At 41.1% G+C, this 21380-nt stretch overlaps 1 protein-coding gene across 3 annotated transcripts in view; it reads right to left on the minus strand.

Annotated features, from left to right (window-relative positions):
• PLCE1 (phospholipase C epsilon 1) overlaps positions 1-21149 on the minus strand; it is a 319039-nt gene extending 297890 nt beyond the window's left edge. For 2 of the 3 annotated variants that reach the window (XM_054033536.1, XM_054033534.1), the window contains exon 1: positions 19695-19740. The gene's annotated coding sequence lies outside the window, so the exon portion shown is untranslated. Of the gene's footprint in view, positions 1-19694; positions 19741-21073 lie in introns of those variants that run through there. The other variant, XM_054033535.1, reaches the window with a different exon arrangement.
• Positions 21150-21380: the final 231 nt, after the last annotated feature.

Raw genomic sequence — 21380 nt, forward strand, 5'->3', positions numbered from 1 at the left:
AGAAAGATTTATGACAAAGTTGTGAAGTCATAGCTGAGAGACAGACATCTGGTCTGGCCTAATATTACTTAGACTTTCTACATTGCAACTGCCTACACAGCATTTACAGTGGCTTATTAGCTATCAAGGCCTAATATGGCCTCATTAGCATGTACTATATAACATGTATATAGGCTTTTTTTCTTCTAGGCTTCTTTTTTTTTTTTTTTTTTTTAAGTGTGTGAACTTAGGCTCAAAGTATGTAGGGCAGGCACACTAAGTCAGGCAAAAGATGCCAAGAAATTGAACTTTAAGGGAACAGATATTGGAAGTACTAAAATTAAGAGAACAGACATTCGTAGAACCATAGAAGATTAGGGTTGGAAGAGACCTCAGGAGGTCATCTAGTCCAATCCCCTGCTCAAAGCAGGACCAACACCAACTAAATCATCCCAGCCACGGCTTTGTCAAGCCGGGCCTTAAAAACCTCTAAGGATGGAGATTCCACCATCTCCCTAGGTAATCTATTCCAGTGCTTCAACACCAACCAAGACCTCCCTCACTGCCCCCTATCCAACCCCCCTGACTGCTCTGACCCCTATCCACACACCCGCCCCCTGACAGCCCCCCCCCCGGGACTCCCACCCCTATCCAACCGCCCTCTCCTCCTCATCCCCAGACCACCCCTTCCCGGCATCCCTGCCCCTAACTGCCCCCCAGGATCCCATCCCCTTTTCCAACCCCCCCGCTCCCTATCCCCTGACTGCCCTCCCGACACCTATCCACATCCCCACCACTTGTCAGGCTCCCCGGGACTCCCACTCCCAACCCTCCCTGTTCCCCATCCCCTAACCGCCCCCCCCCAGAACCTCTGCCCCATCCAACTACCCCCTTCTCCCTGACTACCCCCCCCCCCAGACCCTCCGCTGGACCTTACCAGCAGCAGCAGCTCACAGCCGCGACACCCAACCAGAGCCAGCTGCGCTCCCCACGCTGCCCAGTGGGGAGGGGCTGGGGACTAGGCTCCCCGGCTGGGAGCTCAGGGGCTGGATATTGCTTATCACGTCAAAATATTGTGCTTCTATTAAGAAATGTGAATTAAAATCCTAATTGTCAAAATTCAAAGAGTAAATATTGGAAAACGGACATGACTGCTGCATCCCTCCATTTCTTTTTTTAATCATCAAAACACATCGCTTCTCAAAAGAATCAGCACTACAAAAGGAAGCCAGCACCAGAAATGAAAAATCTGCATGCTTTGGAAGACAGTTGAATTCTTAGGGGCAGCAAAATAAGCAGGAGGCCCTCACAAAATAACACAAACCCAAAGACACAATGAGGCTCTGTTAACAGGAAGTGGCCCTTTATACCCAGATCTAAAATCCCTAATTACTAAAGCAAATATAATCTGATAGCAGAAAGCATAAAAGGAATACACAACATAATAGCTCAAAATAATACAGGGCCCAATCTGCAAAAATTATTCATATTGTGCAGTACCTTGCTCTAAAAGTTAAGTCCCATTAAAATAAACAGGACTACTTGAGCAGCCAAGTACTAATAAACATGAGTAAGGCTGCTGATACTGGGCCCTTAGCCAGTATGTTTCAAACAACATTTATTGTTCAATTTTGAGAAAAGGCATTCCATAGACTATTCCTCAATCAATGCCAGCATATTTTTAGTACTTTGGAAAGACATGATGCAAAATTAATGCTTCTGAATAGAAAAAGCTAACATCAACTGCTCCACTACACTACCATTCTCAGAATACATCTTTTTTGTAAACTGATCTTGACTTAATTATATTAAATGGAACAATTCATTCTCTGAAACCTGTTTTCTACCCCTTTTATGAACATCTGCCATCCAAACTGCATTTTATCATCATTCCAGGTTAAAAAAAAAAAAAAAAAAAAGCACAAGAGGTCAAACTAATTTTTGCCTAGAGGAAAATTAATAACCCAAATATTGAAGAGCATGTGCATGTTTGCAACTTCAAGAATTCCTTAACATATTTAAAACAATCAGTCACATAACACTTCCGTTATGAAATTTCACTGTTTTCAAAAACTGTGGTATTAACAGCAGCAACACTTAAAATTACCCCCAATAATATTTGGTCAGCAAGCCAAAAACCATGCTCACTTTTTGCTTATGGTGACCTTGTCAATTACATCAGTCTCTGAGAGGAAGCCCACCCTGACATCTGAGTCATTCAGGATGTGAAGTCATCTCTGAGAGATCTACTGTTGCTAGAACTAAAACACTCAAGGAGCAAAACTATGTAAGACTGAAAATGCATATTTTAGTTGTGTTGCGAGGTGTTTTCTAATTTAGCGTGAGTTGATTAACCAAATTTTCTTTAATTGATCAAATGGAAAACAAAAACAAGGTTTTAACATGTACAACTGTCATAGGAATCACTGTAAACTGTAAAGTAAATTCACATTATAAACATATGTAATTCAAATTGATTGAATGAATCCATGAGCTATAGAAATATTGACAAAATCCAAGGGTCTCTATTAGTAGATTTCTTAGTGTGCAATGTCAGCTTTCAAATCAAAGAACAGAACTCAAACAGAAAAAAGGATGCCTTTGCAGAACTCTCCATTTTGCTTAAGGGTTTATTTTGTTTTTATTTGTTAGCCTACTTGAAGGAGACTATCAATTACTGAAGAACAGAGCAGGATGTTTCTAAATATGACTACATAGCTCACATGTGTCAGTGTATCTGCTCAGGACTTTGATATGCTTAACATAACCCACTTAGACTTCTTTTAGAAGATTGTTGATTTTGATACCCTTTCTCTTTAAAGCATAGGTATACAGCTTTTACTCCATGATCTTACATTTTAAAATGAAGGTCATACTGAACTTTTTAAAAACAAAAAAACCCCACACAATCTGAAAATGTAAAAGGCCTTCCAAAATTATTTAAAATTACATTTAGTTTGCTCCTCCTCAATTTTTTCCCCTCTTTCTTCTATGGTTGCAAGGAGAAAACCATTCCCTTCGGCAGCTGACATCATAGCAGTCTCCCATCAACTTCCCACTCCTGAGGGGGACACCTCAACTGATCTCACAGTTCTATTATGTTCCTAGGAAAAAGAAAAAAAGCTGAGTTTTGCCTAATCCATGCTCTGAAAGGAAAAACCTAACAGGTGGATATGGAATTCCTCTACTGTTTTCTTGCCTGAATCCAATATAGGCATTGGTAGGAGGAAGACAAGAAGCCAGGAACTGAATGAGAATGGTGTCAGAAGACCACTACATAGGTTGAACTTCATACACCATTCACCATCAACAGCTAGCCACAGATTTTGTGAGGACTACAAGGGCTCTTATCAGCCCACCACTGCTGTTAAGTATCTTTGGATGCTTATGAGCACTTCTCTTCTGCCCCTGCAGCTCTTGTGGCATTCTCTATTAAAAATGATCACATCCAAAGGCATTTCAGTACTGCAGCAGCAGCTAAACCACAAAGAGCATGAAATATTTACTTGGTACCCATTTTATGTACCAAAAAAAAAAAAAAACCCACAGAATATCTAATAACTGCATTCCTCACTGCATTCAGGTTTCCAGTTAATAGGTTATGACTGCATCCATTAACCCCACCCTATACTTGGCAAAGTAGCACAATACCTTCATTAGGTGTGCCCTGACTGCAGTAATGGACAGACAACCCAGTTCTGGGGAATGCAATTGAGCTAACTGCTTCACAAATAAAAATGCAGAACTATAAAAACGGAGAGCTGCTACCTTGACAAGACAGGAACCACTTCCCTCAATCTGCTGGCAATGTTCCTACTTATACAGCCCTAAATGTCATTAGCTTTCTTGGCAATAAGGGCACACTGTTGACTCATATCCAGCTTCTCGTCCACTGTAACCCCTAGGTCCTTTTCTGCAGAACTGCTGCCTAACCATTCAGTCGTCTGTAGCAATGCATGGGATTCTTCCATCGTAAGTGCAGGACTCTGCACTTGTCCTTGTTGAACCTCATCAGATTTCTTTTGGCCCAATCCTCTAATTTGTCTAGGTCCCTCTGTATCGTCTCCCTACCCTCTAATATCTTCATTAATGATCTGGAGGATGGCATGAACAAAACCGGCCCCAAGACCAACCCTTGGGGCACTCCGCTTGATACCGGCTGCCAACTAGACATGGAGCCATTGATCACTATCTGTTGCGCCCGACGATCTAGCCAGCTTTCTATCCACCTTATAGTCCATTCATCCAGCCCATACTTCTTTAACTTGCCGGCAAGAATACTGTGGGAGACTGTATCAAAAGCTTTGCTAAAGTCAAGGAATAACATGTCCACTGCTTTCCCCTCATCCATAAATTAAACATGAGTCAACAAAGCAATATTGTTGTGAAAAACCCAAATGTCATTCTGGAATGTATTAAAAGGAGTTTTTTAAGGCACGAGGTAATTATTCCACACTACTCAATACTGGTGAGGCCTCAGCTGGAGTACTATGCCTGGTTTGGGTCACCACATTTTAAGAAAGATATGGACAAACTGCAGTGAGTCCAGAGGAGAGCAACAAAAATTAGACCTCTGAAAAACTGAAGTTTGTATATGGTCAGTAGACGTTGGTAGAATAATAGAAAAGTAGGGCTGGAAGGGTTCTGAAGAAGTCCTCTAGACCAGTGGTCTCCAAACTTTTTTGATCGCGCACCCCTATCAGTAAAAAAATTTTGAACACGCACCCCCATTATATGTATATTTATGTATAAATTATATACATGTACTACTGTACTATTATGTACATTATAAAACAAAAATTAAAATTAAAAAGGATGAGAGATGAAATAAAATAAATTTTGTTTTAATATTGTTTAACGGTACAAAAAACCTTTTTGCTCTCACTAATGTGAGAGCAATGTGATTGAATATGCTTCATTATTTTTGAAAATCTTGGTTTAACACTTTGTGATACACCAATTCAAAGGTCTGGTTTTAAGTTCAGTTTATTTCACACGTTGGTTTTAATGGCTGTCATAGCTGAAAAAGATGCCTCACAAAGATACGTAGATCCAAATGGAAGAAGTGCATTGTTGGCTGCGCTTACTAAATCATGATACTCATTTTTCAATCCTATCCACCAATTATGCAAAGGTTTTTGTTGAAATTCAGCTAGTAAATTTCCATCTTCCCTGATGTCAATCAGTTGTTCTTGCAAACTAATCGGAAAGTGTTGCATTTGTATTGTAAAGATTCTACTATTTAAAGATCTTGTTTTTATAAAATTAACCACATTGATGACATCCTGTAGCACTTTGTGCACTTCTGGCTCCAACTTCTTTGCTGCAATAGCTTGCCCACGAACAATGCAGTGAATGAATTTCACGTGTAGTGCTCTCTCTGTAACCTTACCTCGGAATCCTTTCTTTATTTCAGTCAAAGCAGCCGCTCCATCAGTGGTTACACTTACACAGTTTTTCCATAAAACATTGTTTTTATTAAAGAAGTAATTTACTGTTGAGAATATATCTTCTCTGGTACATCTACTTTTTTGTGAGCCACTAAAGGAAAGTTTGTGTATTTCATTATTGAAAAAGAATCTAGCAAATACGATAAGCTGAGACATGTTAGAAACATCTGTACTGTCATCCAACTGTATAGCAAATCTCCCACACTGCGTAATTTGTTCTAATACTTGTTTCTTCAAATCTTCAGCAATGTTTTCTATGCGTCTTCCAACAGTATTTGCTGACAAAGGAATGCATTTTAGTTTGTCGCCATATTGTTTTCCATGTATTATTTCATCCATTTTTACTGTGACAAGAAGAACAAGTCTTTCCCCAATGGTATGTGGCTTTTTGTCTTTTGCTAATAAGTAAGAAACCTTAAAAGAGGCTTCTAAACATTTATCATTAAGTTTAGTGAACTTTTGTAAAGTACTGGATTGAGTATCGCATGACTTTAAACATTGCTGAAAAAAATTGTAGAGGTTTGTCTTCATGTTCTGGATGCTTAGCTTTTAAATGTCTTACTAATCGTGATGGCTTCATACTATCATTAGCTAATATCTCAAGGCACAATATATACTTAGGGCGAGGTTCATCGTTAACAATAGTGGATGTAAATCCATATTTCAAATAGCCTTCTTGATAATTTTGAATTTTTTTGGCCAACTTCTTGTCAGATCTGATTAGATCGTCATTGTTTTTACCTCGTAATGTGGCTGACGAAGAGCTCGTACTAGGAGTAGGAGAACGGTCAGCTCTGGCATTTTCTTGTTGTTCACTTGTGCTCGCATTATTAGTATTATCTTCAATCCGCGGTTTCTTTGCAGGAATCTTTTTAAGCCACTTGTCCATTTTGTGAGGGTTAGTTTCGTTAAAACTAGATAATATAATCTGTAAATCCACTTAACCGGGCACATGTAAACTGTAATACGTCGCAATACGCTGAAAGCGAACGAACGAGTGAGGGCGCTACTATCAACCCCTCCGTGTTGTGGAGCTCCCACTCTTCCCTCAGAATACCTCGCAGGGCCAGCTCCAAGCATCAGAGTAGGAAGCATGTGTCTGGGGTGGCGCACTGTAAGGGGCGGCATTCTGGCCAATCTTAGGGTGGCGCTCCTCCGGCCCCCTTCTTCCCCCCCTTCCGGCGGCGCTCCTCCTGCACGCACCCCACTTTGGAGACCACTACTCTAGACTGTTCCCCTATGAGGAAAGATAAAAAGAATTGGCCATGTTTACTTTTGAAGATTGAGGGGGGAACCTGATAAATCTTCAAAAATGTAAAAGCTTGTTTATAAAGAAGGCAATGATCTGTCGTTGTCCATGTTCACTAAGGATGAGAGAAACTAAAACCATTTATCAGTCGTCATGGTGGATTCCCCATCACTGACCATTTTAAAATCAAGATTGGATGTTTTTCTGAGGGTATGTCTACACTACAAACCTAAATTACTGTAGTGGTGCATGTTCACAGAAACCTCTTTTGGTTGGTGGTGTGCGTCCTTACCAGGAGCACTTCCACTGACCTGAGAGGGGCAGTGTGGGGAGCTGAGAGCCCGGTGTCTCAGCTCAACTGGCAGCTCCCTGCCAAGAACCTGGCAGCCCCACAGGCTCCTGACGGGCTGCCTCCTCCCTCTGCTCCCTAGGGCTTCTCATCTCCCCTCTCCCCCGGTTCCCCATTGGAAGCAGAGGGGAATCCGCCTGGGGCTTCTTGCCTGCCCACTCTCTGCCAGGAGCCAGACAGCCTTGTCATTTCATGGCTCAGGGAGCTGTGGAATCTAAAGGGGGGGAAAGTATTGAACACTACATAATAAGGAAGGAAAACCAGACTAATGAGGATGCTGAAACAACTAAAATACTTACTTATCCTCAGTCTTTTTTTAATAATAAAATGTATAAAGACCTTAAAGTTAACTCTTAGAAACTAGCAAAAGGATGAAAGAGGATTTATGACAGTTGAGAAACAGGGTAGGGAAGTAACTTCTCAGTCCAGGGAATCCCAGCCCAAATTCCCGTTGCCAGAAACCTTCATCCTTCGCTTATGATCCTGATGTGACTTGCCATATACTATTGACTGTAAAGCTAATAGTAAGTGTTCATCATATAATACAGAGTTGATGAATATACTTGACCATTCTGTTGTTTCCTCCTTACATCATATAATGCCAAAAGTCTGTTTAACTAAAAGAAGTGAGCATTATCTAATGGTTATAATGCAAGACTGGTAGTCAGGAGACCATTCCATGGTGCTGCTGATTTAGTTGGTGACCTTAGATAAGTCAACTGGGCCCCAATTTCAAAGAACATTCCATAGATGTCCAGTGCAGTATGCAGGCATTTTAGCTCAATACTTTTAGAAGTGCCCTCTAATTCTCTGTGTCTAAGTTCTTGAGTGCCCAACTTAAGATACCTTAACCTCTCTGTACTTCAATTTTCTTCTCCAAATCTGGGAAGAATAAAACTTAACTATTTGTTAAGGCTCACAACATTAAGTAATTTGAGTTCCTCAGACAAATGGTACTGAACAGTAAAAGTACAAATTATGATAAAAAACTTAGTTTACATTATAAATGTATTAAGTTATACCTGATTTAAACATTAATTGAGGAGTGTTATGTCAAAATAAAGAGTATTTAAAACTTTAAAACAGATGTAACTGCTAATGGAGCAATAAAATCTATTATTTTGTCTTTCAACCCAGAGTCCTCCAAGAAAATGCTGCAAGTCCACATTATTATTATTAGTATCGCAGCACCTAAGAGACCCAGTTGTAGATCAGGCTCCCATTGTGCTTGGCACTGTAGAAATACAGGGGGGGAAAGACAGATTGGCTCTTTGTGTCAGGGACTAAGTAAAAGACAAGAGACTATGGCTATATATAGATGAGGGAGTACAAGGAAACATTGAGAACATATTGGTCAGCACAATAGAATGTGGTCTCAGTACACTGGTAGCCTAAGCATTGTTAGGTATGTGTAGGTGTCACAGCAAATGAGAGTTTTAGGGAGAGACTTGAAGAGTGATAATGAGTTAGTTCTGTGAATATTTACAGGGAGTTTCTCCCAGACATGAGGGGGAAGCATGAAGGTGCTTGTTTGAAAATGAGGACAACTGACAGCAGAGGTGAAAGCCGGTATGCCCCAGTACAGCGTACCGGCAAGAGCTGGTGCGCCGTACCAGGGTGGCCCGGCTTCCCCAGGGACCAATTTAAAGGGCCTGGGGCTCCCAGCAGGGTCTGGAGCCTGTAGGGGTAGGGCTGTGGGGCTCTGGCTGCTATTTAAAAAGTCCAGGGCTCCCACTGCTTCTACCGCCCCGGCCCTTTAAATAGCCACCGGAGCCCTGCCGCCACTACTCCAGGGCTCCAGCGGCTATTTAAAGGCCTGAGGTGGTACAAGCAGGGGAGCCCCGTGCCCTTTAAAGAGCCCCCAGAGCCCTGGGATAGCGGGGGGCTCCAGGGGCTATTTAAAGGGCCCTTGACTCCAGCTGCCTCTGCCGCCCTGGTCCTTTAAATAGCCGCTGGATCCCGCCGTAGAAGCAGGGGAGCCCCGGGCCCTTTAAATAGCTCCTGGAGCCCTGGGCTGCTGCTGCTATCCCGGTGGGGGAGGGGAGGAAAGAGGAGGCACTTACCTTACAGGGTGGGCTGGCTCTGACCCCCTCAGCCCCACCCCTTCCAGGACTGGACTTACTGTCAGTCAGGGATGAAAGTAACCTAAATGAGCTTTTTAAGGGTGTGTATGAATGAGGGCTGGAGGGTAAAGAGTAGGGTTGTGCAGATGTATAGAGCATAAGGATGGAGGCAAAGATTTTATTAGATTTCATTTTCATTATAAGGTTCACCATAGATGGTCACTGGAACATTTCAATCTGTACCAACAACTGAAGGCTTTGACTTCCATTTTCCTGGTGTATTCAGGATTTCTGGAGCCTGGTCAAAAGAAAGTCTTTGCACAGTCAGTACTTCAAAAATCAAAAATCACATTCAATTAGTTTCCTTCAGCTTGGTTTTTAAATGAACTTGAACAAATGAACAAAACAAGGGACACTCGTTCAGGCAAAGTTTTTGTTTGTTTGTTTGTTTTTGTTTTTTAAATGGACTCAAAAAGAGAAGGTTTTATCCTTTTTCCCCTAAGGAGAATCTGGCTCCTAATACCAGTTAATACCACTCACTAGAGTACCTCCTTCTAATAGTGTGCTGGGGATCAGTTAAAACATTATTCCTACATAGACTGTGGTCTTTCCTCTGGAAAACCAATTTTTTTTCAGTCTGAATAAATTGGCTTAAAAGATAAAAAAGGCACTACTGAGCTGAGAGACCAGTAGCTGTTTTAATGAAGTAGCATAAACAGATTATCTTTTCCCTAATCCAATATTTTCCTCTAACTTCCTTGGGCTACTATAGTTCCTTTTGAGCACAGAAAAAGGAAGTCCTTAAGACAGCAGCAGCTTGAGTCTCTAAGGGCCTTCCAGTTTTGCCAGGAAAGGGAACCACAACATAGGGGAAAGAACTATTTTTAAATGTATATAGTTTAAATTTTTCAATATATATTTGTGATTTAATTTTTTTAAAAACTTTATTTTTAAAGTACCTTTAAAGTCCAATAGAACTGCCACTGCTAGAAAAATTTTGTCAGGTCAGTGCAAATAATTTCAGGACCCATAAAAATGTTCACTCTCTGAAATAAACCAAAAAAAAAAAAATACACTTACCCACAAATAAGCAACAGCAAATTTAATCTAAGTAACCAAATATTTTAAATTCATTAACTAACAAATACCCAAGCTACAGTCACTATATGGCAAAACTGGATTTTAGATGTTAATAGCATTCTGCCATGAAATCTGTACATACTTCACTCTCAGATGGTGTAAGTAAAAACCCTGTTGTGGGCTGTCAAAGCTGATTCCCCACTCTGGCACTTCGAGTGCAAAAGGTGGGGGCCCACAAGGATTCTAAAAATTAATACTGGCCACTCCAGGCTTGTATTAAACTCCCAAGCTTACAACTTCTCTCTGACCTGGGATGAGTAGATGCTACCACCACCCAAGTGCAAAAAAAAAAAAAAAAAAAAAAAAAACAACAACCCTTTGGGCCCAGGAAGGCACACTTGGGAATTCTTCCCTGTGATGTACCCTCAAGCCCTTTCATCTCCCCCCCATGGAAGACCTGAGAAAGAAAACAAAGGAACTCAATTGTTGCCACCAGCTAATTAAACAACATATGCACAACCTCTTAGGACACACACAAAAAAAACCAATCCTGTTCTTAAAAAAGGTAAATTTTATTAAAAACAGAAAGAAAGAAAATACATCTGGAATTTAGGCTATTGCTAGATTTAAAAAGAGCAAATATAATAATTAGGCCTCAGGAATGGTTTTCCTGATGTCCAGCTTAATGGTTACAAGCAAAACAAAAAGCATTTGGAGGTTAGCACAGAAGTCCACATGCCGTACAAAAATAAAAGAGATAAACCTAATTGGGTCTTTCTAGACATTTCATGATCTACTTACATATCTGGGGTTTTAAATAAGTAGTTTCTAGGTATGATTTGATGATTTTTCATAACTGACAAAGCTTTTTACAGCATAGTTCCAGCCCTGTCCCTGCTCTCTGGAAGAACAACCACAGGGGAGTCTTGTTTCAATTTTAAAAAGTTCTAACCTTCCCATTAGCTCTTTTGACCAGGTGCCCACTCACTTCCTTTTACCTATGCATGCAGTCAGACTTTTTAACCCTTTACAGGTAAAGCAAGTAGAGAACAGCTACGAAGAGGGATTTTGTAGCTAACTGGCTGGCTGGGTGTCCATAAAAGGGAGCTAGCCCCTCCTCCCCCATTTCATTTATCACATGCGCTGAAATGATTAAATAATACATCTTGGGATTCATCCATATTCCCAAATGTGCTTAAACTCCAGGTCCTCATGTCTATCAAATTCTGATGGCAAAGCACCAAAGGAGGCATGGTTTGGACAAAAAGGGGCATTCTCATTTAACTTCTATCATCTGAAAAATCAATTAAATCTGTCTCAGAGAACAAGTTATCCAAACCCTTTAATGGAATCCTCTCTGAAATCTGTTCTGATGTAGAACCAACAGTCAGCTGGATAGCAAGCTGAGTTTTTACACACACCATGTCTCTGCTACTGTGAAAAAAATATTACACTACAATCACCACCACCCAATGTTATATTACTGGGATAATGTCAATGCAATTTGCAGCAGATATAGAAAATATCTATTTAGACAGTTTCACAGCTATAATTCACCCTGTGTTTAATGCTATTTAAAAGACAAGTTTATACATTTACTTCAGATCAATATTGTGAAATTGCAAAATTTAGGTAGCCGCTCAGCATGAATGAATTAATATAGTACCTATGGAAACTAATGTTTTTAAAAGCATCCAATGAGTAAAATGGATACATCTTTCCATTAACTATTTAGTAATACAATCTGTAACTGAACATCTGATCCAAATTACTTAAGTAAAATGTGGGAAGGTGTTTTTGTAACATAGCCGGCATGGCAGTGAATTGCTCTAATGTTTAAAGTGGGGAGATGCAGGGTCTGTTGTAGTGGGGGTCAGGGATGTGGACATAGGATGGGTTTTGGCAACTGGGGAAGACAGAACAGATTTTTGCTCATTCTTCCTTCATCTCCTCAGCAAAGTCATTCCTTCCCTCTCCTGACCAAACCCCCTGTAGATTTCATTTTATGTTGGGGAAGGGCTAGCTTGAGGATTGTGCAAGACATTGGCTCATGAAGAGGCCTTATGGATGGGAAGGGGCAAGGTGTTAGTGTGTGATGTGCCTGGTGGAGAAGTAGTCTTTGGTTTGCATATGTATTCAGCCAGCCTTCTGTTGATTTCACCAGCTCAGCTGATTGAGCCACCTGAAGAAGCTGCCTCTGGTCTACAGGGGTTCAAAAATTAGAACAAAAGACTTTTTGTGATACTGATAGGTACATTGAAACAGGCCCTGAAAACAGAGCCATTACTGGTTTTCAAGGTAATTCAGTCACCCTACATGGCTATGAAATTAAAAGTACAATCACACAACTGATTTTCTGTTGTAACAGGCAATATGTGCCACAAAATACTACAATATCAGTTGCTCTTTTTTTTTTTAGAATCTAACCTCTATGTAACAAACAGGATTTGACATTATGGGCAGAAGAGGGAAACTGGGAAAAGTCCAAAGCAAAAACACAAGAGAGGAATCAGATACTGAATTAGTTATTGGTCGTATAGTGACTTTGTTTTTGAGCAATGTATATTAGCAAATCCCTCCTACAGCCAGATCTGCATAGTGCGAATAGATGACTGTGAAAGGAAAGAAGTAGACAAAATGTTTTGCCACCCAGTGCATACAGAAATGCATACAAATTTTGGAACTCTGCCAAATGTTCTGCCAGACAAAAGAGCTGCACCCCAATACTACAATTAATTTTATGAGTGTTATTTCCACATATTAGAAATTGTATTTTGTAAGCACATACACTTGTGTGGTATGATGAAGTCTCACTTACTGACACATGATTAACTGCCTTTTAAAAACAATTAAGAAAACAAGATGTATATGACTGATTGTATAGTGTGAGGCTGTATAGCAATAATAAAAAAGGAACAAGATACTTAAGTCTGAGTCGTATAACTTGAAATATATATTGTTCAGTGACAGACACTAATAAGGTGACAGGTGCTTTATAAATGTATACAACAATAAAGGCCCTATAAGCCTACCTTGTATATTTAAATGATACATGCTAATTAGAGTGAAAATCTCTTTAAAAAGCCATAGCCCTGGGATACTGGTTTTATTATACAAGTGAGACCATAGATCTCGGAAAGAGATCAAGTTTCTCTATATCCAGGCTGTATGTGTGCTGAATGGCCAACAAGATTTAAGTAGAATTTCTTGTTTAAACATCACCTAATTATTGCAGAGTACACTATTACATGAAACTAGAACTGAAACAAACCTCCAATCAAAACCCATTACAATACCTACATTTTGAGAGGTCATTAAATCTAAAACAATCCTGGTATAAGCATCTGCCTGAAACCTTGCCTGAGAGTGCAACAACCACCAAGAAATTGGAGAGATTTCCCACTCATGTTATGGATTGTGTGTATCTAAAAGCTTTTCCCTTAATATGTGATTAGTTGGCCTCACTGGGGTTCTCACATTGTATGTACTTTTTAATACAAATTATACACAAGTTTCTAAAGCTCTTATTTTCACCTCCCCTTCCAGCTGCTTCATGTGAAGGGAAGCAAGACTACAGACACTGCTATGACATGACCACATGCAGAGGGAAGGTAGCTATGCAGGGTACTCCCTCTTCTGCATAACCACTACAAAAGAACTGTGCAACCAACAGACTGCCGGAGGGGAAGGGGGACGGACTTGGATGGGAGCTGCACTACACAGTAGATTCTCTCCCAGAACTCCAAAGGAGCCACTTTAAACAATATATTTGCTCCAAGAATTATGGAAGAACCACGGGGGGGGGGGGGAGGACTTCAAACAATCTTGTTTGCTCTTTAGCCCTTTACCACCCAAGATGTCACAGAACAACCTTGGATGAGCAATCTGTGAACTACTGGCCTGATCAAGTAATAGGCATGACTGGCAAGAGCCAGAGGGAAATGCAGAGGGGCTCAGCTGGCCAATAATCTGCAGAATTGGAGTCTTGGATACATGCAGATTCCCTGCTTTTATTGCTCACCTTAAACCTGCACCACTTTTGGTTCCATACACTAAAAGAGATGAGATTACATAGACCTGCAACTTTTACAAGGCCAAGGAATGTTTGTTTTAGTTAGTTCCCACCCACATAAATCTGAGCAGAAGGGAGATATATAGACATACAGCAGGTGTCTAGTTTATTTGAAAATTCACCAGAACATGAACCTTATTAGTAAAATGTATAAATATTAAACAGTTTTAGAAGTACAAATACTAAAATATCACTGTCCACTAAATGAACCATCCTATAGAATACATTTATCTTAATATACTCACATGAATTAAAGAATTCATTATCTTAATCTAGTTATAAATATATCTTTGAAAAAAATGAGAAAATGAAAACTAGCAAAGGAAAGCAAAGAAGAAAAATATGCTCTTAAAGTATTTTAGTTTGGATATTAAAAACATGAAACAATTTTCTTCCCTTCATTTTCATAAGCAGGCAGGATCCAAAACAAGCAGAACCAAGCCAGAGAAATTAAAGGGTGAGAGCTGACATCATGGAAGTTTCTCAACTGGAGCTCCACAAGCTTGTTCCTTCATGCGAATTTGGGGGCGCTGTAGATGAAGTAGATCCACAGAGCAGTTACTCTACACAGCATGATTCCCTCACACCCCACTGATTTCCAAGTGGAAATTCAATCAAGTGTTAATGCTGCTTGAAACTACCTGCACTGCTATGAGGGGAAATCAGCCAAGTAAGTGGCTGATTTCAATCAACAACTGAGTTTTGTATTTGAAATAAAGGAATGCGTTATAAAAATGTTAGAATAAAGATGTATTGTAGCACAAACCTCAGAAATACCAGAGTTCACTTCAGAGGCATTCTTGCTGTACACTGTAGCACAGATGGAGAAAAATATTGTGGGAGGAAAAGTCCCACATCAGAGCATTGTCTAAAACAGACAGCAAAGTCCTACAACACTAGGCAAGGTCACATGCAACTGGAGAGTCATCTGGTGAACAAAACATACTATTATTAGACGCAAGTTATACAGCACTTGTGCATACTAACAGAATTAAAATATTATCCCAAAATAAATATTTAAAAATACCTTTCACATATACCTTTCATGTAACTTTACTTTGGTACACAACATTTTCACCTTTCTGCTTAACCAGAAGTATTTAAATATGTTATTAAGAATTAACAGAAAGAAACACAAAGAAGTTAACTGTAAGTGTACATCGAAATACCTTCAAATATTTTAAAAGATATTGAAATGGTATTTAAAGTATTTATTAAAAAAAACTTTACAGGTCAATTGAAAAATAAAGTGGATCATTTTTACCTTTTTGAAAAAATGATCTCTACTGCAATTTTCTTACCAAATTACTCAAGATTACTTTTCTGTTGATCGCAATACACAGCAAGAGACATTCCAGAGACCAGAACCCATTTAGTCTACTAAGGCGTGCCGCAGACTACTGTGGGTAAAATGTCACAGCTGAAACACTAGCCTGCAGAATGTCAATCTTCATGTAAGGCTCAATCCTGCATTTCTCGCACACCCAAAACTTCCCTAGTCTGAATAGGAGATTTGGATGCAGACGGATTTTCCTAGGTATATTCATATATGCCCTGAGGTTTGATGCCTAGCTCACTTATGACCCAACAAAGCACCACAACAGCTGAGATCACCTGAGACACCGTTGCTGATAGTTGGTAGGTGTGCAGTCTTGGGGACTTGGAAACTGGATGATTCTGGAGGAGAAAGTTTAGTTTTGAAACTCACCCCCCTGAGCAATCTGTTAGAGGTCACCTTTACAGGTTTTCAGAAACAAGTAAAAGACACCTTTCAGGTTAAGCATTTGTTTGACTATGGTGGATTATTTATGACTGGTTAGGGTAGTTCAGGAAGGAATATTGTGGATGGTTTGATTTACTATCTAGTTGCACTCAATTATGTCATGCACCCAAATGCTAGAGCTATGGAACATAATAGACCATTAATGGACAGAGTTTGATCTCACACTGGTGTAAGTCTGAAGAAACTCCACTTACTTCAAGTGAGATCAGAATTCTGTCACTAAAGAAAGAAAAGAGACCCATATATAGGTAGTGCTAACACAATGACCCTCTTCTCCAACATACAACTCTCAAAGTAAATAGGAGTTTTGCTCAGAAATCAAGAGTGCAATATGATCCACGTTTGGCAGAAGCATGATTCTGGAAACCCCACCCACAGTCAGATCTCCACACAGGTCTGCCAAGACAAACAAAGCAGTATTCAATGTAAGTCATACTGCTCTTATTTGTGTATTCAGTCACTTATGGCCTAATTTAAAGGGGATTAAAAACGTAATTGAGGGCAGAATTTGACCACTGACAAACATGGCTCATACTTTTGCATACTAATAGTTTTTATAATAAAAAAAAACAATTAAAAGTGCAATCTCTTGCAAACAAATTAATTATATTTCATAGTTAAAGACTGTGGACCCAATTCCACATCCCTTATTCACACAACTAATACCAAATGACTGCAAGGGACTAGTTATGAGGATAAGTTCTATTCATGTTGGAGTTGCATAATTAAGCACTATGTTTAACTTATGGATTTTTTTAAAAGTATATAAAATATAGCAGACATTATGATTAATCAGTTGTATTAGCATAGTGCCTAGGATCCCTATTCATTGACCAGAACCTCATTGTGCTATATTCTGTACAAAAGCAGAACAAAAAGATGGTTCCTGCTTAAAGAGCCTGGTTCCTAATAAGATTATTTCAAATTGAAAACCAACCAACACTGAAATAGTAATCTTCCAGTAGAAAAAGTTTCTATTGATCGTTGAAATATATATTTTATTTTAATAATTAATGAAAAATGCTCAGCAAGAATTAGAATTTTAATGCAGTTATTCATAGATATATAGATTTTAAGACCAGAAGGAACCATTGTGACTTATGTCCTGTGTTATGCAGGAAGTTAGACTCGGGCTAGGTCTACACTACCCGCCTGAATCGGCGGGTAGAAATCGATCTCTCAGGGATCGAATTATCGCAGCTCGTCAGGACGCGACAATCAATCCCCGAATCGACGCGCTTACTCCACCAGCGGAGGTAGGAGTAAGCGCCGTCGACGGGGAGCCGCGGAGGTCGATTTTGCTGCTGTCCTCACAGCGGGGTTAGTCGGCTCCGATACGTCGAATTCAGCTACGCTATTCGCGTAGCTGAATTTGCGTATCTTAAATCGACACCCTTCCCCCCCTCCCCCTGTAGTGAAGGCCTGCCCTCGGACTTCGCTGAATTAATTCCTGTTTCAGGTCCAATAGCTATGGTTGAACTAGAGCATATCTTTTAGAAACATATCCAATCTTGATTTTAAAATGACTGGTGATAGAGACTCCACCACAACCCTTAGTAAACTATTCCAATAGTTAGTTTCCCACACAGTTAAAAAAATTGTGCCTTATTTCTAGTCTGTGTTTCCAAACGTTAAATCATTCTTGTAGCTCTTTTCTGAACCCTTTCCGTGACTCTCAATGGATACATCTATTAGAAATACTTTATCTGATGATTTGTTTTTCTTATCCTTACTTTACTGAAAGAGTTTTTTCTGTCTTTTCTCATGTATCATTTATTGTCAGAATGACAAAATTATGCAAAAATATAGAAGATATTGGTTAAACTGTATTTAGTATTCCATTTTGCTTAATGTAACAAAAATACATTGCCCAACACATACCACATAAAAGTCTACAGAGTTGAGGGTAGCTGGCACTTTGTAGAATTGGACCCAAAAAGGGGAAGGTTCTAAGGGCAAATCTAGCTACAAAGAAACCTGTCTCAACACACGGGAAAGTGAAAATGAACTCATAATAATGTATTGAATCAATGTCTTAACATGGCAAAATATGAGAGGTTTCTTTTATTCAGATGACTAAGAGGAGAATGGAAGAATTTAGCAATCCCCTCCTGTTCATTTCTATGCAAACTGGGCATGGTTTCTCATGACTTTCGCAGTCCAGTTTGTCTCTCTCAACAGCTTTCGATTGGTGTTCTACAATATATTCAGTTTCCTGTGATAAAGTTATTTGTAGTTTGATTTTGTTTGTTATTTTTTCCTCCCCTGTTTGTCTAGGTGTTGCTCATCTTGTCACTTTTTTCATCTAATTAGAAATATACATATACTGTTTGTAGATAGTTCTATTTCTCATAGGATAATTCAAAAATAAAAAGGAGGGCTTCTGATTTAAGATGATTATTAGGTAATTATAAATTCTGGAATTTAATTTCTTTAATCGTTCTCAGATGTTGAGAATTTTTTTTTTTATAATGGGGCAAAACTCATCCCCACTCCTGAAATACTTATAAAAATTATGTTTTTATTCATTCAACAAAATCTTGATATAAACATAAAATACCAATTTTAATTCTACTGCCTTGCAAATGTGCATTACAATTAGGGATGGGCAAACCGCACGGCAAAATAACCAGTCTGAACATTTGTCTGCTCCTTGAACCACAGCCAACCCTTTCATGAGTTTCTGTATCATTTCACTTATCATCCTACTATCCTTAGACCGCAGCAGCTCAGCCTGCTGATACTCCTATAGCTCCTCTCTAGGCTTCCCTGCTGGTTCTCAGGTATACCGTACACTCTGGGGAATGAGACTAGCAAGTCTTGCACAGTTTGGTCCCAATCCTGCAAACACTTCAATGGGACTAGTAAGGAATGCAAAGTTACTCACAAAGCTAAACTTTTTCAAGCATATCAAAGGCGAGGCCAGAACGGGGGGTTGTTTACACCTTGCTGCTTTGATTGCCAGGTTTCATCTTAGAACGAACTTTTATAACATCTGAGAACGCTTATTATTGTAAACCACCGAAATGCTGGGGAGAGACCACTTCACCCCAGTAACCTACAACTTTGTAGCTGATCAGATGCTGCAGCTCATCTAGAACAATCCATTGAGATGTGATTAGCCAGAAAGTTTAAAGCAATGAAATATGAAACTTGTTACTGATATAAACCACGCTATAAAGTGAGAAGTTCAGGGAGAAGATAGTGAGGACTTTATACCCAGTTGTAATTTATAACAAGTTTGTTACAATCCACACCCAACCCCCCCCCCCCCCCCGCATTTCCTCAAATCCTCTGCAGAGAAAGAGGATATTTTACAACTAAATATTGTAATGCGAATGCATAGAAACTGCATGTTAGCGTAGCTCATCATCTTCACAAGCCTAATGGAGAACTGATATATGGGGAGCAAAGGGGGTGACAAACTAGGGTGCCAGTGTAGCCAATGCAAGGATGTCAGACCTAATACAACCCCTCTGAAGTCCATGAGGCTGCCGGAGTGCAGGTGTGGACCCATGGCCCCGTATCTCGGTGACCGGGGGAGGGGGACCCTTTCTCACCACCCGAACCCCCAAAGCAACCTATGGAAGTGATCCTGGGCAACCAGGAGGCCCGCCCACCCACTTGAGTCCCACGAACTCAGGCAAGGAGCCTGTGGAAGCGCCTCACCCGCTGGGGATAAGTAGGAGGCGGCAACTTTCAGCGTCTCCCCAGCCTCTTCCTCCTGCTGCCGCAGCTGAGGCCGGGCGGCGGGTCACTGCAGCAGCCCCGAGGGCTCTCGCCCCGGCTGACTGCGCAGGGCAGGCTCCGGGTCAGGGCAGTCCCCGAACTCAACGGCTCCGCGGAGCGGGCAGGCGGCAGGGAGCGCGCGCTGACCGAGGGGGAGGTGGCCTGCCGGGCTCGCAACGCCCAGCTGGGCGGAAGGAGGCGCAGCGGGGAGAACGGGGGGCTCGCTCAGACCGGAGGTGGGGGAAGAGGAGGACTACGGCCGGGTTCCCCTGAGAGGGAAACGCGCCCAGCCCTCTCCACCCCCCTCCCCCCAAGCATCCTGAGGTGAGCGTGGTAGGGCCACAGAGCAGGGAAGCACCTTGGGTCATTAGCACCAGGGCAAACAGCCCCGCGCTGGGTGCTCTGCCCCGGGAACTAGTGCTGCCTGCTGTAGCGCACAGGGGGTTACACCGCCACCACCGCCCCAGAGGAATCTCCTCACGGGCACACACCGTGCAGGGCAGAGCGTCATAATGCCAAAGGGTCCGCAGCCTCCCTCCCCCCGTCACAGTGCAGGGCCAGGATGTTTGTGCCGCCGCCACCAGCGGGTTCCTGATCCTCCTCTCCCACAAATCACACACGCTGCAGGGAAGAAGGTTTTTGCACCGACCCAAAAGCACAAGGGGGGGGTGGGCGCCCGCAGAACCAACAGGGCAAGATGGGGTTGAACCTTCCACACAGACCCTTCCCCCTGAGCATCTCCCCAGTTATATGTACCGCTATGAGGCGTTAGGTACATTGCCCTTCCATCCAGGTTAAAATTATTACATGCAATATTAAATACATACCCCCATCCAAAGAGTTTGCGCCATTGTATGTAGTGCTACGTGCCCTGAGCGAGAGTTTACATTGTTAGAAACACCTCTGCATCCACTCCCTCCCAGCTGTAACTCATTTGCTTTTTAAGCAATGGGACAGTGTTCTATAGCTACTATCCCGGTGCCTGCTCTTGAATTATGGCTCAAGCTCAGAACTTCGCTGCTGAAATCAATTAAGATATTGATCTTAGGGTGTCAAGGACACGACAGCAAACTATTTGGGGCCTGAGATTCCAAACTGCTCAGCTAAGATAATCACGCAAATACATTCAACTGTTATTTCTACATTTGATTTGGTTTGTAAACCTCAAATAACACTGGAGCTTAGAAGGAGGAAGGGACCTGGGTAAAGACCAAACTCAAAAGGGGAGAGTTACTTTCCCCCAAAATTTCCTACACCACCTCCGTTGAAGTGCATCTTCAGTTGATTTGTTTTCAGCCTTTCCTGTTAGTTTTGCTTACCTCTGGCAGGCAACTCATTCTGTTTAAGTGGTAATACCCAGTGACTCAAGATCACTGGATAACGGAGCCTTCTCCAAATCTTTGTAGAGCAGAAGCTGGTCCAGAGCCATTGTGTGTCTCACACGTTGTGAATGAAAGTTCAGTCTAGAGACTAATCTCTGTGAAAGAGTTGGCTTTTTTCCCCGTTCGACTGTAGAGTCGAGTTGTGTCCCTCCTGCTGCCTCACTGCATTGGAATGTCTGAGCTAACTGTGCTTCCAAAGAGCTCAATACCGAGCAGAGCTGTACTGCCCAGACCTTGTGGAGAT

This window comes from Malaclemys terrapin, chromosome 7 (genome assembly GCF_027887155.1).
Source record: "Malaclemys terrapin pileata isolate rMalTer1 chromosome 7, rMalTer1.hap1, whole genome shotgun sequence".
Classification (NCBI taxonomy): domain Eukaryota; kingdom Metazoa; phylum Chordata; order Testudines; family Emydidae; genus Malaclemys; species Malaclemys terrapin.